This window comes from Apteryx mantelli, unplaced genomic scaffold (genome assembly GCF_036417845.1).
Source record: "Apteryx mantelli isolate bAptMan1 unplaced genomic scaffold, bAptMan1.hap1 HAP1_SCAFFOLD_87, whole genome shotgun sequence".
In the NCBI taxonomy this organism is placed as follows: domain Eukaryota; kingdom Metazoa; phylum Chordata; class Aves; order Apterygiformes; family Apterygidae; genus Apteryx; species Apteryx mantelli.
In genome coordinates this window covers 417,061-426,663 of record NW_027118811.1, presented here as the reverse complement: position 1 = coordinate 426,663, position 9,603 = coordinate 417,061, and positions in this window count along the sequence as shown.

Here is a 9,603-nt window from a genome sequence, read left to right as displayed (position 1 = left end):
CCGCCTCGCTGCCTAGCAAAGCGTCGTCTGCCTTGGGCGCCTAGCAAAGCTGCGCGTGCCGTCGCCGTCAAGCAAAGCGCCGTGTTCCTTGGGCGCCTAGCAAAGAAGTGCCTGCGTTGGGCGCCTCGCCGCATCGCAGCCTAGCAAAGCGCTGCGTGCCTTCGGCGGCTGGCAGAGCAGCGCGTGCCTTCGCCGCCTCGCCGCCTGAGAAAGCGCTGCGTGCCTTCTCGCCCTCGCCGCCTAGCGAAGCGCCGTGTCCCTTCGCCGCCTCGCCGCCTAGCAAAGCTCCGCGTGCCGTCGCCGCCTAGCAAAGCGCCGTGTTCCTTCGGCGCCTAGCAAAGCAGCGCGTGCCTTCGCCGCCTCGCCGCCTAAGAAAGCGCTGCGTGCCTTTCGCCCTCGCCGCCCAACAAAGCGCCGTCTCCCTTCACCGCCTCCCCAATCGCTTCGGCCCTTCGCCGCCTCGCCGCCCAGCAAAGCGCTGCTTGCCTTCGCCGCCTCACACACCGCTGCGTCCCTTCGCCGCCTCGCCGCTTAGCAAACGCCGTAGTAGCGCCGAAGGCACACGGCGCTTTTGTAGGCGCCCAAGGCACGTGGCGCTTTGCTAAGCACCGAGGCAGCGAAGGCACGCAGCGATCTGATGGTGGTGGACGGGCTAGGGCGCCTTGCTAGGCGGCGAGGCGGAGAAGGCACGCAGCGCTTTGCCAGGCGCCGAAGGCACGCAGCACTGTGCGAGGCGGCGAGGGCACGCAGTGCTTTGCCAGGCGCCGAAGGCAAGCAGCGCTTTGCCAGGCGGCGAAGGCACGCAGCACTGTGCGAGGCGGCGAGGGCACGCAGCGCTTTGCCAGGCGCCGAAGGCACGCAGCACTGTGCGAGGCGGCGAGGGCACGCAGTGCTTTGCCAGGCGCCGAAGGCACGCAGCGCTTTGCCAGGCGCCGAAGGCACGCAGCGCTGTGAGAGGCAGCGAGGGCACGCAGTGCTTTGCCAGGCGCCGAAGGCACGCAGCGCTCTAGGAGGCGGCGAGGGCACACAGTGCTTTGCTAGGCGGCGAGCGGACGTGGAGCTTTGCTAGGCAGCGAAGGCTGAGGACGCTTTGCTAGGCGCTTTGCTAGGCGGCGAAGGCACGAAGCGATTGGGGAGGCGGCGAAGGCACACGGCGCTTTGCTAGGCGGCGAGGGCGAGAAGGCACGCAGCGCTTTCTTAGGCGGCGAGGCGGCGAAGGCACGCGCTGCTTTGCTCGGCGCCGAAGGCACGCAGCGCTTCCTTCGTTTGCGAGGCAGCGAAGAGATGGAGCGCTTTGCTTGTTGGCCAGGCAGCGAACAGGCGCCGTGCTTTGCTTTCTGCCACTCAGCGAATACACGCAGCGGTCTGCTTGTTGGCGAGGCAGCGAAGATATGCAGCGATTTGCTTGTTGGTGAGGCAGCGAAGAGATGCAGCGGTTTGCTTGTTGGCGAGGCAGCGAAGAGATTCAGCAGTCTCCTTGTTTGTGACACAGCGACCATGCACAGTGCTTGCTCATTGTGCGAGGCAGCGAAGAGATGCAGCACTTTGCTTGTGCAGCAGGTGGCGCAGTGGCATCGCGGATGGCTTTTTGGCGTGGAGGCGAAGCGAGGCAGCACTTTGCTAGTTGGCGAGGCAGCGAAGAGACGCAGCAGGCTGCTTGTTTGTGAGACAGCCAACATGCACAGTGGTTAGCTCTTGTGCGAGGCAGCGAATCACCGCCGAGCAAATGGCTTTGTGCGTTCGCCGCCTCGCTGCCTAGCAAAGCGTCGTCTGCCTTGGGCGCCTAGCAAAGCTGCGCGTGCCGTCGCCGTCAAGCAAAGCGCCGTGTTCCTTGGGCGCCTAGCAAAGAAGTGCCTGCGTTGGGCGCCTCGCCGCATCGCAGCCTAGCAAAGCGCTGCGTGCCTTCGGCGGCTGGCAGAGCAGCGCGTGCCTTCGCCGCCTCGCCGCCTGAGAAAGCGCTGCGTGCCTTCTCGCCCTCGCCGCCTAGCGAAGCGCCGTGTCCCTTCGCCGCCTCGCCGCCTAGCAAAGCTCCGCGTGCCGTCGCCGCCTAGCAAAGCGCCGTGTTCCTTCGGCGCCTAGCAAAGCAGCGCGTGCCTTCGCCGCCTCGCCGCCTAAGAAAGCGCTGCGTGCCTTTCGCCCTCGCCGCCCAACAAAGCGCCGTGTCCCTTCACCGCCTCCCCAATCGCTTCGGCCCTTCGCCGCCTCGCCGCCCAGCAAAGCGCTGCTTGCCTTCGCCGCCTCACACACCGCTGCGTCCCTTCGCCGCCTCGCCGCTTAGCAAACGCCGTAGTAGCGCCGAAGGCACACGGCGCTTTTGTAGGCGCCGAAGGCACGTGGCGCTTTGCTAAGCACCGAGGCAGCGAAGGCACGCAGCGATCTGATGGTGGTGGACGGGCTAGGGCGCCTTGCTAGGCGGCGAGGCGGTGAAGGCACGCAGCGCTTTGCCAGGCGCCCAAGGACGCAGCGATGTGCGAGGCGGCGAGGGCACGCAGTGCTTTGCCAGGCGCCGAAGGCACTCAGCGCTTTGCCAGGCGCCCAAGGACGCAGCGCTGTGCGAGGCGGCGAGGGCACGCAGCGCTTTGCCAGGCGCCGAAGGCACGCAGCACTGTGCGAGGCGGCGAGGGCACGCAGTGCTTTGCCAGGCGCCGAAGGCACGCAGCGCTTTGCCAGGCGCCGAAGGCACGCAGCGCTGTGAGAGGCAGCGAGGGCACGCAGTGCTTTGCCAGGCGCCGAAGGCACGCAGCGCTTTGCCAGGCGCCGAAGGCACGCAGCACTGTGCGAGGCGGCGAGGGCACGCAGTGCTTTGCCAGGCGCCGAAGGCACGCAGCGCTTTGCCAGGCGCCGAAGGCACGCAGCGCTGTGAGAGGCAGCGAGGGCACGCAGTGCTTTGCCAGGCGCCGAAGGCACGCAGCGCTCTAGGAGGCGGCGAGGGCACACAGTGCTTTGCTAGGCGGCGAGCGGACGTGGAGCTTTGCTAGGCAGCGAAGGCTGAGGACGCTTTGCTAGGCGCTTTGCTAGGCGGCGAAGGCACGAAGCGATTGGGGAGGCGGCGAAGGCACACGGCGCTTTGCTAGGCGGCGAGGGCGAGAAGGCACGCAGCGCTTTCTTAGGCGGCGAGGCGGCGAAGGCACGCGCTGCTTTGCTCGGCGCCGAAGGCACGCAGCGCTTCCTTCGTTTGCGAGGCAGCGAAGAGATGGAGCGCTTTGCTTGTTGGCCAGGCAGCGAACAGGCGCCGTGCTTTGCTTTCTGCCACTCAGCGAATACACGCAGCGGTCTGCTTGTTGGCGAGGCAGCGAAGATATGCAGCGATTTGCTTGTTGGTGAGGCAGCGAAGAGATGCAGCGGTTTGCTTGTTGGCGAGGCAGCGAAGAGATTCAGCAGTCTCCTTGTTTGTGACACAGCGACCATGCACAGTGCTTGCTCATTGTGCGAGGCAGCGAAGAGATGCAGCACTTTGCTTGTGCAGCAGGTGGCGCAGTGGCATCGCGGATGGCTTTTTGGCGTGGAGGCGAAGCGAGGCAGCACTTTGCTAGTTGGCGAGGCAGCGAAGAGACGCAGCAGGCTGCTTGTTTGTGAGACAGCCAACATGCACAGTGGTTAGCTCTTGTGCGAGGCAGCGAATCACCGCCGAGCAAATGGCTTTGTGCGTTCGCCGCCTCGCTGCCTAGCAAAGCGTCGTCTGCCTTGGGCGCCTAGCAAAGCTGCGCGTGCCGTCGCCGTCAAGCAAAGCGCCGTGTTCCTTGGGCGCCTAGCAAAGAAGTGCCTGCGTTGGGCGCCTCGCCGCATCGCAGCCTAGCAAAGCGCTGCGTGCCTTCGGCGGCTGGCAGAGCAGCGCGTGCCTTCGCCGCCTCGCCGCCTGAGAAAGCGCTGCGTGCCTTCTCGCCCTCGCCGCCTAGCGAAGCGCCGTGTCCCTTCGCCGCCTCGCCGCCTAGCAAAGCTCCGCGTGCCGTCGCCGCCTAGCAAAGCGCCGTGTTCCTTCGGCGCCTAGCAAAGCAGCGCGTGCCTTCGCCGCCTCGCCGCCTAAGAAAGCGCTGCGTGCCTTTCGCCCTCGCCGCCCAACAAAGCGCCGTGTCCCTTCACCGCCTCCCCAATCGCTTCGGCCCTTCGCCGCCTCGCCGCCCAGCAAAGCGCTGCTTGCCTTCGCCGCCTCACACACCGCTGCGTCCCTTCGCCGCCTCGCCGCTTAGCAAACGCCGTAGTAGCGCCGAAGGCACACGGCGCTTTTGTAGGCGCCGAAGGCACGTGGCGCTTTGCTAAGCACCGAGGCAGCGAAGGCACGCAGCGATCTGATGGTGGTGGACGGGCTAGGGCGCCTTGCTAGGCGGCGAGGCGGCGAAGGCACGCAGCGCTTTGCCAGGCGCCCAAGGACGCAGCGATGTGCGAGGCGGCGAGGGCACGCAGTGCTTTGCCAGGCGCCGAAGGCACTCAGCGCTTTGCCAGGCGCCCAAGGACACAGCGCTGTGCGAGGCGGCGAGGGCACGCAGCGCTTTGCCAGGCGCCGAAGGCACGCAGCGCTGTGCGAGGCGGCGAGGGCACGCAGCGCTTTGCCAGGCGCCGAAGGCACGCAGCGCTTTGCCAGGCGCCGAAGGCACGCAGCGCTCTAGGAGGCGGCGAGGGCACACAGTGCTTTGCTAGGCGGCGAGCAGACATGGAGCTTTGCTAGGCAGCGAAGGCTGAGGACGCTTTGCTAGGCGCTTTGCTAGGCGGCGAAGGCACGAAGCGATTGGGGAGGCGGCGAAGGCACACGGCGCTTTGCTAGGCGGCGAGGGCGAGAAGGCACGCAGCGCTTTCTTAGGCGGCGAGGCGGCGAAGGCACGCGCTGCTTTGCTCGGCGCCGAAGGCACGCAGCGCTTCCTTCGTTTGCGAGGCAGCGAAGAGATGGAGCGCTTTGCTTGTTGGCCAGGCAGCGAAGAGGCGCCGTGCTTTGCTTTCTGCCACTCAGCGAATACACGCAGCGGTCTGCTTGTTGGCGAGGCAGCGAAGAGATTCAGCAATCTCCTTGTTTGTGAGACAGCCAACATGCACAGTGCTTGCTCATTGTGCGAGGCAGCGAAGAGATGCAGCACTTTGCTTGTGCAGCAGGTGGCGCAGTGGCATCGCGGATGGCTTTTTGGCGTGGAGGCGAAGCGAGGCAGCACTTTGCTAGTTGGCGAGGCAGCGAAGAGACGCAGCAGGCTGCTTGTTTGTGAGACAGCCAACATGCACAGTGGTTAGCTCTTGTGCGAGGCAGCGAATCACCGCCGAGCAAATGGCTTTGTGCGTTCGCCGCCTCGCTGCCTAGCAAAGCGTCGTCTGCCTTGGGCGCCTAGCAAAGCTGCGCGTGCCGTCGCCGTCAAGCAAAGCGCCGTGTTCCTTGGGCGCCTAGCAAAGAAGTGCCTGCGTTCGGCGCCTCGCCGCATCGCAGCCTAGCAAAGCGCTGCGTGCCTTCGGCGGCTGGCAGAGCAGCGCGTGCCTTCGCCGCCTCGCCGCCTGAGAAAGCGCTGCGTGCCTTCTCGCCCTCGCCGCCTAGCGAAGCGCCGTGTCCCTTCGCCGCCTCGCCGCCTAGCAAAGCTCCGCGTGCCGTCGCCGCCTAGCAAAGCGCCGTGTTCCTTCGGCGCCTAGCAAAGCAGCGCGTGCCTTCGCCGCCTCGCCGCCTAAGAAAGCGCTGCGTGCCTTTCGCCCTCGCCGCCCAACAAAGCGCCGTGTCCCTTCACCGCCTCCCCAATCGCTTCGGCCCTTCGCCGCCTCGCCGCCCAGCAAAGCGCTGCTTGCCTTCGCCGCCTCACACACCGCTGCGTCCCTTCGCCGCCGCGCCGCTTAGCAAACGCCGTAGTAGCGCCGAAGGCACACGGCGCTTTTGTAGGCGCCCAAGGCACGTGGCGCTTTGCTAAGCACCGAGGCAGCGAAGGCATGCAGCGATCTGATGGTGGTGGACGGGCTAGGGCGCCTTGCTAGGCGGCGAGGCGGCGAAGGCACGCAGCGCTTTGCCAGGCGCCCAAGGACGCAGCGCTGTGCGAGGCGGCGAGGGCACGCAGCGCTTTGCCAGGCGCCGAAGGCACGCAGCGCTTTGCCAGGCGCCGAAGGCACGCAGCACTGTGCGAGGCGGCGAGGGCACGCAGCGCTTTGCCAGGCGCCGAAGGCACGCAGCGCTCTAGGAGGCGGCGAGGGCACGCAGTGCTTTGCCAGGCGCCGAAGGCACGCAGCGCTCTAGGAGGCGGCGAGGGCACACAGTGCTTTGCTAGGCGGCGAGCGGACGTGGAGCTTTGCTAGGCAGCGAAGGCTGAGGACGCTTTGCTAGGCGCTTTGCTAGGCGGCGAAGGCACGAAGCGATTGGGGAGGCGGCGAAGGCACACGGCGCTTTGCTAGGCGGCGAGGGCGAGAAGGCACGCAGCGCTTTCTTAGGCGGCGAGGCGGCGAAGGCACGCGCTGCTTTGCTCGGCGCCGAAGGCACGCAGCGCTTCCTTCGTTTGCGAGGCAGCGAAGAGATGGAGCGCTTTGCTTGTTGGCCAGGCAGCGAACAGGCGCCGTGCTTTGCTTTCTGCCACTCAGCGAATACACGCAGCGGTCTGCTTGTTGGCGAGGCAGCGAAGATATGCAGCGATTTGCTTGTTGGTGAGGCAGCGAAGAGATGCAGCGGTTTGCTTGTTGGCGAGGCAGCGAAGAGATTCAGCAGTCTCCTTGTTTGTGACACAGCGACCATGCACAGTGCTTGCTCATTGTGCGAGGCAGCGAAGAGATGCAGCACTTTGCTTGTGCAGCAGGTGGCGCAGTGGCATCGCGGATGGCTTTTTGGCGTGGAGGCGAAGCGAGGCAGCACTTTGCTAGTTGGCGAGGCAGCGAAGAGACGCAGCAGGCTGCTTGTTTGTGAGACAGCCAACATGCACAGTGGTTAGCTCTTGTGCGAGGCAGCGAATCACCGCCGAGCAAATGGCTTTGTGCGTTCGCCGCCTCGCTGCCTAGCAAAGCGTCGTCTGCCTTGGGCGCCTAGCAAAGCTGCGCGTGCCGTCGCCGTCAAGCAAAGCGCCGTGTTCCTTGGGCGCCTAGCAAAGAAGTGCCTGCGTTCGGCGCCTCGCCGCATCGCAGCCTAGCAAAGCGCTGCGTGCCTTCGGCGGCTGGCAGAGCAGCGCGTGCCTTCGCCGCCTCGCCGCCTGAGAAAGCGCTGCGTGCCTTCTCGCCCTCGCCGCCTAGCGAAGCGCCGTGTCCCTTCGCCGCCTCGCCGCCTAGCAAAGCTCCGCGTGCCGTCGCCGCCTAGCAAAGCGCCGTGTTCCTTCGGCGCCTAGCAAAGCAGCGCGTGCCTTCGCCGCCTCGCCGCCTAAGAAAGCGCTGCGTGCCTTTCGCCCTCGCCGCCCAACAAAGCGCCGTGTCCCTTCACCGCCTCCCCAATCGCTTCGGCCCTTCGCCGCCTCGCCGCCCAGCAAAGCGCTGCTTGCCTTCGCCGCCTCACACACCGCTGCGTCCCTTCGCCGCCGCGCCGCTTAGCAAACGCCGTAGTAGCGCCGAAGGCACACGGCGCTTTTGTAGGCGCCCAAGGCACGTGGCGCTTTGCTAAGCACCGAGGCAGCGAAGGCATGCAGCGATCTGATGGTGGTGGACGGGCTAGGGCGCCTTGCTAGGCGGCGAGGCGGCGAAGGCACGCAGCGCTTTGCCAGGCGCCCAAGGACGCAGCGCTGTGCGAGGCGGCGAGGGCACGCAGCGCTTTGCCAGGCGCCGAAGGCACGCAGCGCTTTGCCAGGCGCCGAAGGCACGCAGCACTGTGCGAGGCGGCGAGGGCACGCAGCGCTTTGCCAGGCGCCGAAGGCACGCAGCGCTGTGCGAGGCGGCGAGGGCACGCAGTGCTTTGCCAGGCGCCGAAGGCACGCAGCGCTCTAGGAGGCGGCGAGGGCACACAGTGCTTTGCTAGGCGGCGAGCGGACGTGGAGCTTTGCTAGGCAGCGAAGGCTGAGGACGCTTTGCTAGGCGCTTTGCTAGGCGGCGAAGGCACGAAGCGATTGGGGAGGCGGCGAAGGCACACGGCGCTTTGCTAGGCGGCGAGGGCGAGAAGGCACGCAGCGCTTTCTTAGGCGGCGAGGCGGCGAAGGCACGCGCTGCTTTGCTCGGCGCCGAAGGCACGCAGCGCTTCCTTCGTTTGCGAGGCAGCGAAGAGATGGAGCGCTTTGCTTGTTGGCCAGGCAGCGAACAGGCGCCGTGCTTTGCTTTCTGCCACTCAGCGAATACACGCAGCGGTCTGCTTGTTGGCGAGGCAGCGAAGATATGCAGCGATTTGCTTGTTGGTGAGGCAGCGAAGAGATGCAGCGGTTTGCTTGTTGGCGAGGCAGCGAAGAGATTCAGCAGTCTCCTTGTTTGTGACACAGCGACCATGCACAGTGCTTGCTCATTGTGCGAGGCAGCGAAGAGATGCAGCACTTTGCTTGTGCAGCAGGTGGCGCAGTGGCATCGCGGATGGCTTTTTGGCGTGGAGGCGAAGCGAGGCAGCACTTTGCTAGTTGGCGAGGCAGCGAAGAGACGCAGCAGGCTGCTTGTTTGTGAGACAGCCAACATGCACAGTGGTTAGCTCTTGTGCGAGGCAGCGAATCACCGCCGAGCAAATGGCTTTGTGCGTTCGCCGCCTCGCTGCCTAGCAAAGCGTCGTCTGCCTTGGGCGCCTAGCAAAGCTGCGCGTGCCGTCGCCGTCAAGCAAAGCGCCGTGTTCCTTGGGCGCCTAGCAAAGAAGTGCCTGCGTTCGGCGCCTCGCCGCATCGCAGCCTAGCAAAGCGCTGCGTGCCTTCGGCGGCTGGCAGAGCAGCGCGTGCCTTCGCCGCCTCGCCGCCTGAGAAAGCGCTGCGTGCCTTCTCGCCCTCGCCGCCTAGCGAAGCGCCGTGTCCCTTCGCCGCCTCGCCGCCTAGCAAAGCTCCGCGTGCCGTCGCCGCCTAGCAAAGCGCCGTGTTCCTTCGGCGCCTAGCAAAGCAGCGCGTGCCTTCGCCGCCTCGCCGCCTAAGAAAGCGCTGCGTGCCTTTTGCCCTCGCCGCCCAACAAAGCGCCGTGTCCCTTCACCGCCTCCCCAATCGCTTCGGCCCTTCGCCGCCTCGCCGCCCAGCAAAGCGCTGCTTGCCTTCGCCGCCTCACACACCGCTGCGTCCCTTCGCCGCCTCGCCGCTTAGCAAACGCCGTAGTAGCGCCGAAGGCACACGGCGCTTTTGTAGGCGCCGAAGGCACGTGGCGCTTTGCTAAGCACCGAGGCAGCGAAGGCACGCAGCGATCTGATGGTGGTGGACGGGCTAGGGCGCCTTGCTAGGCGGCGAGGCGGCGAAGGCACGCAGCGCTTTGCCAGGCGCCCAAGGACGCAGCGATGTGCGAGGCGGCGAGGGCACGCAGTGCTTTGCCAGGCGCCGAAGGCACTCAGCGCTTTGCCAGGCGCCCAAGGACGCAGCGCTGTGCGAGGCGGCGAGGGCACGCAGCGCTTTGCCAGGCGCCGAAGGCACGCAGCGCTGTGCGAGGCGGCGAGGGCACGCAGCGCTTTGCCAGGCGCCGAAGGCACGCAGCGCTTTGCCAGGCGCCGAAGGCACGCAGCGCTCTAGGAGGCGGCGAGGGCACACAGTGCTTTGCTAGGCGGCGAGCAGACATGGAGCTTTGCTAGGCAGCGAAGGC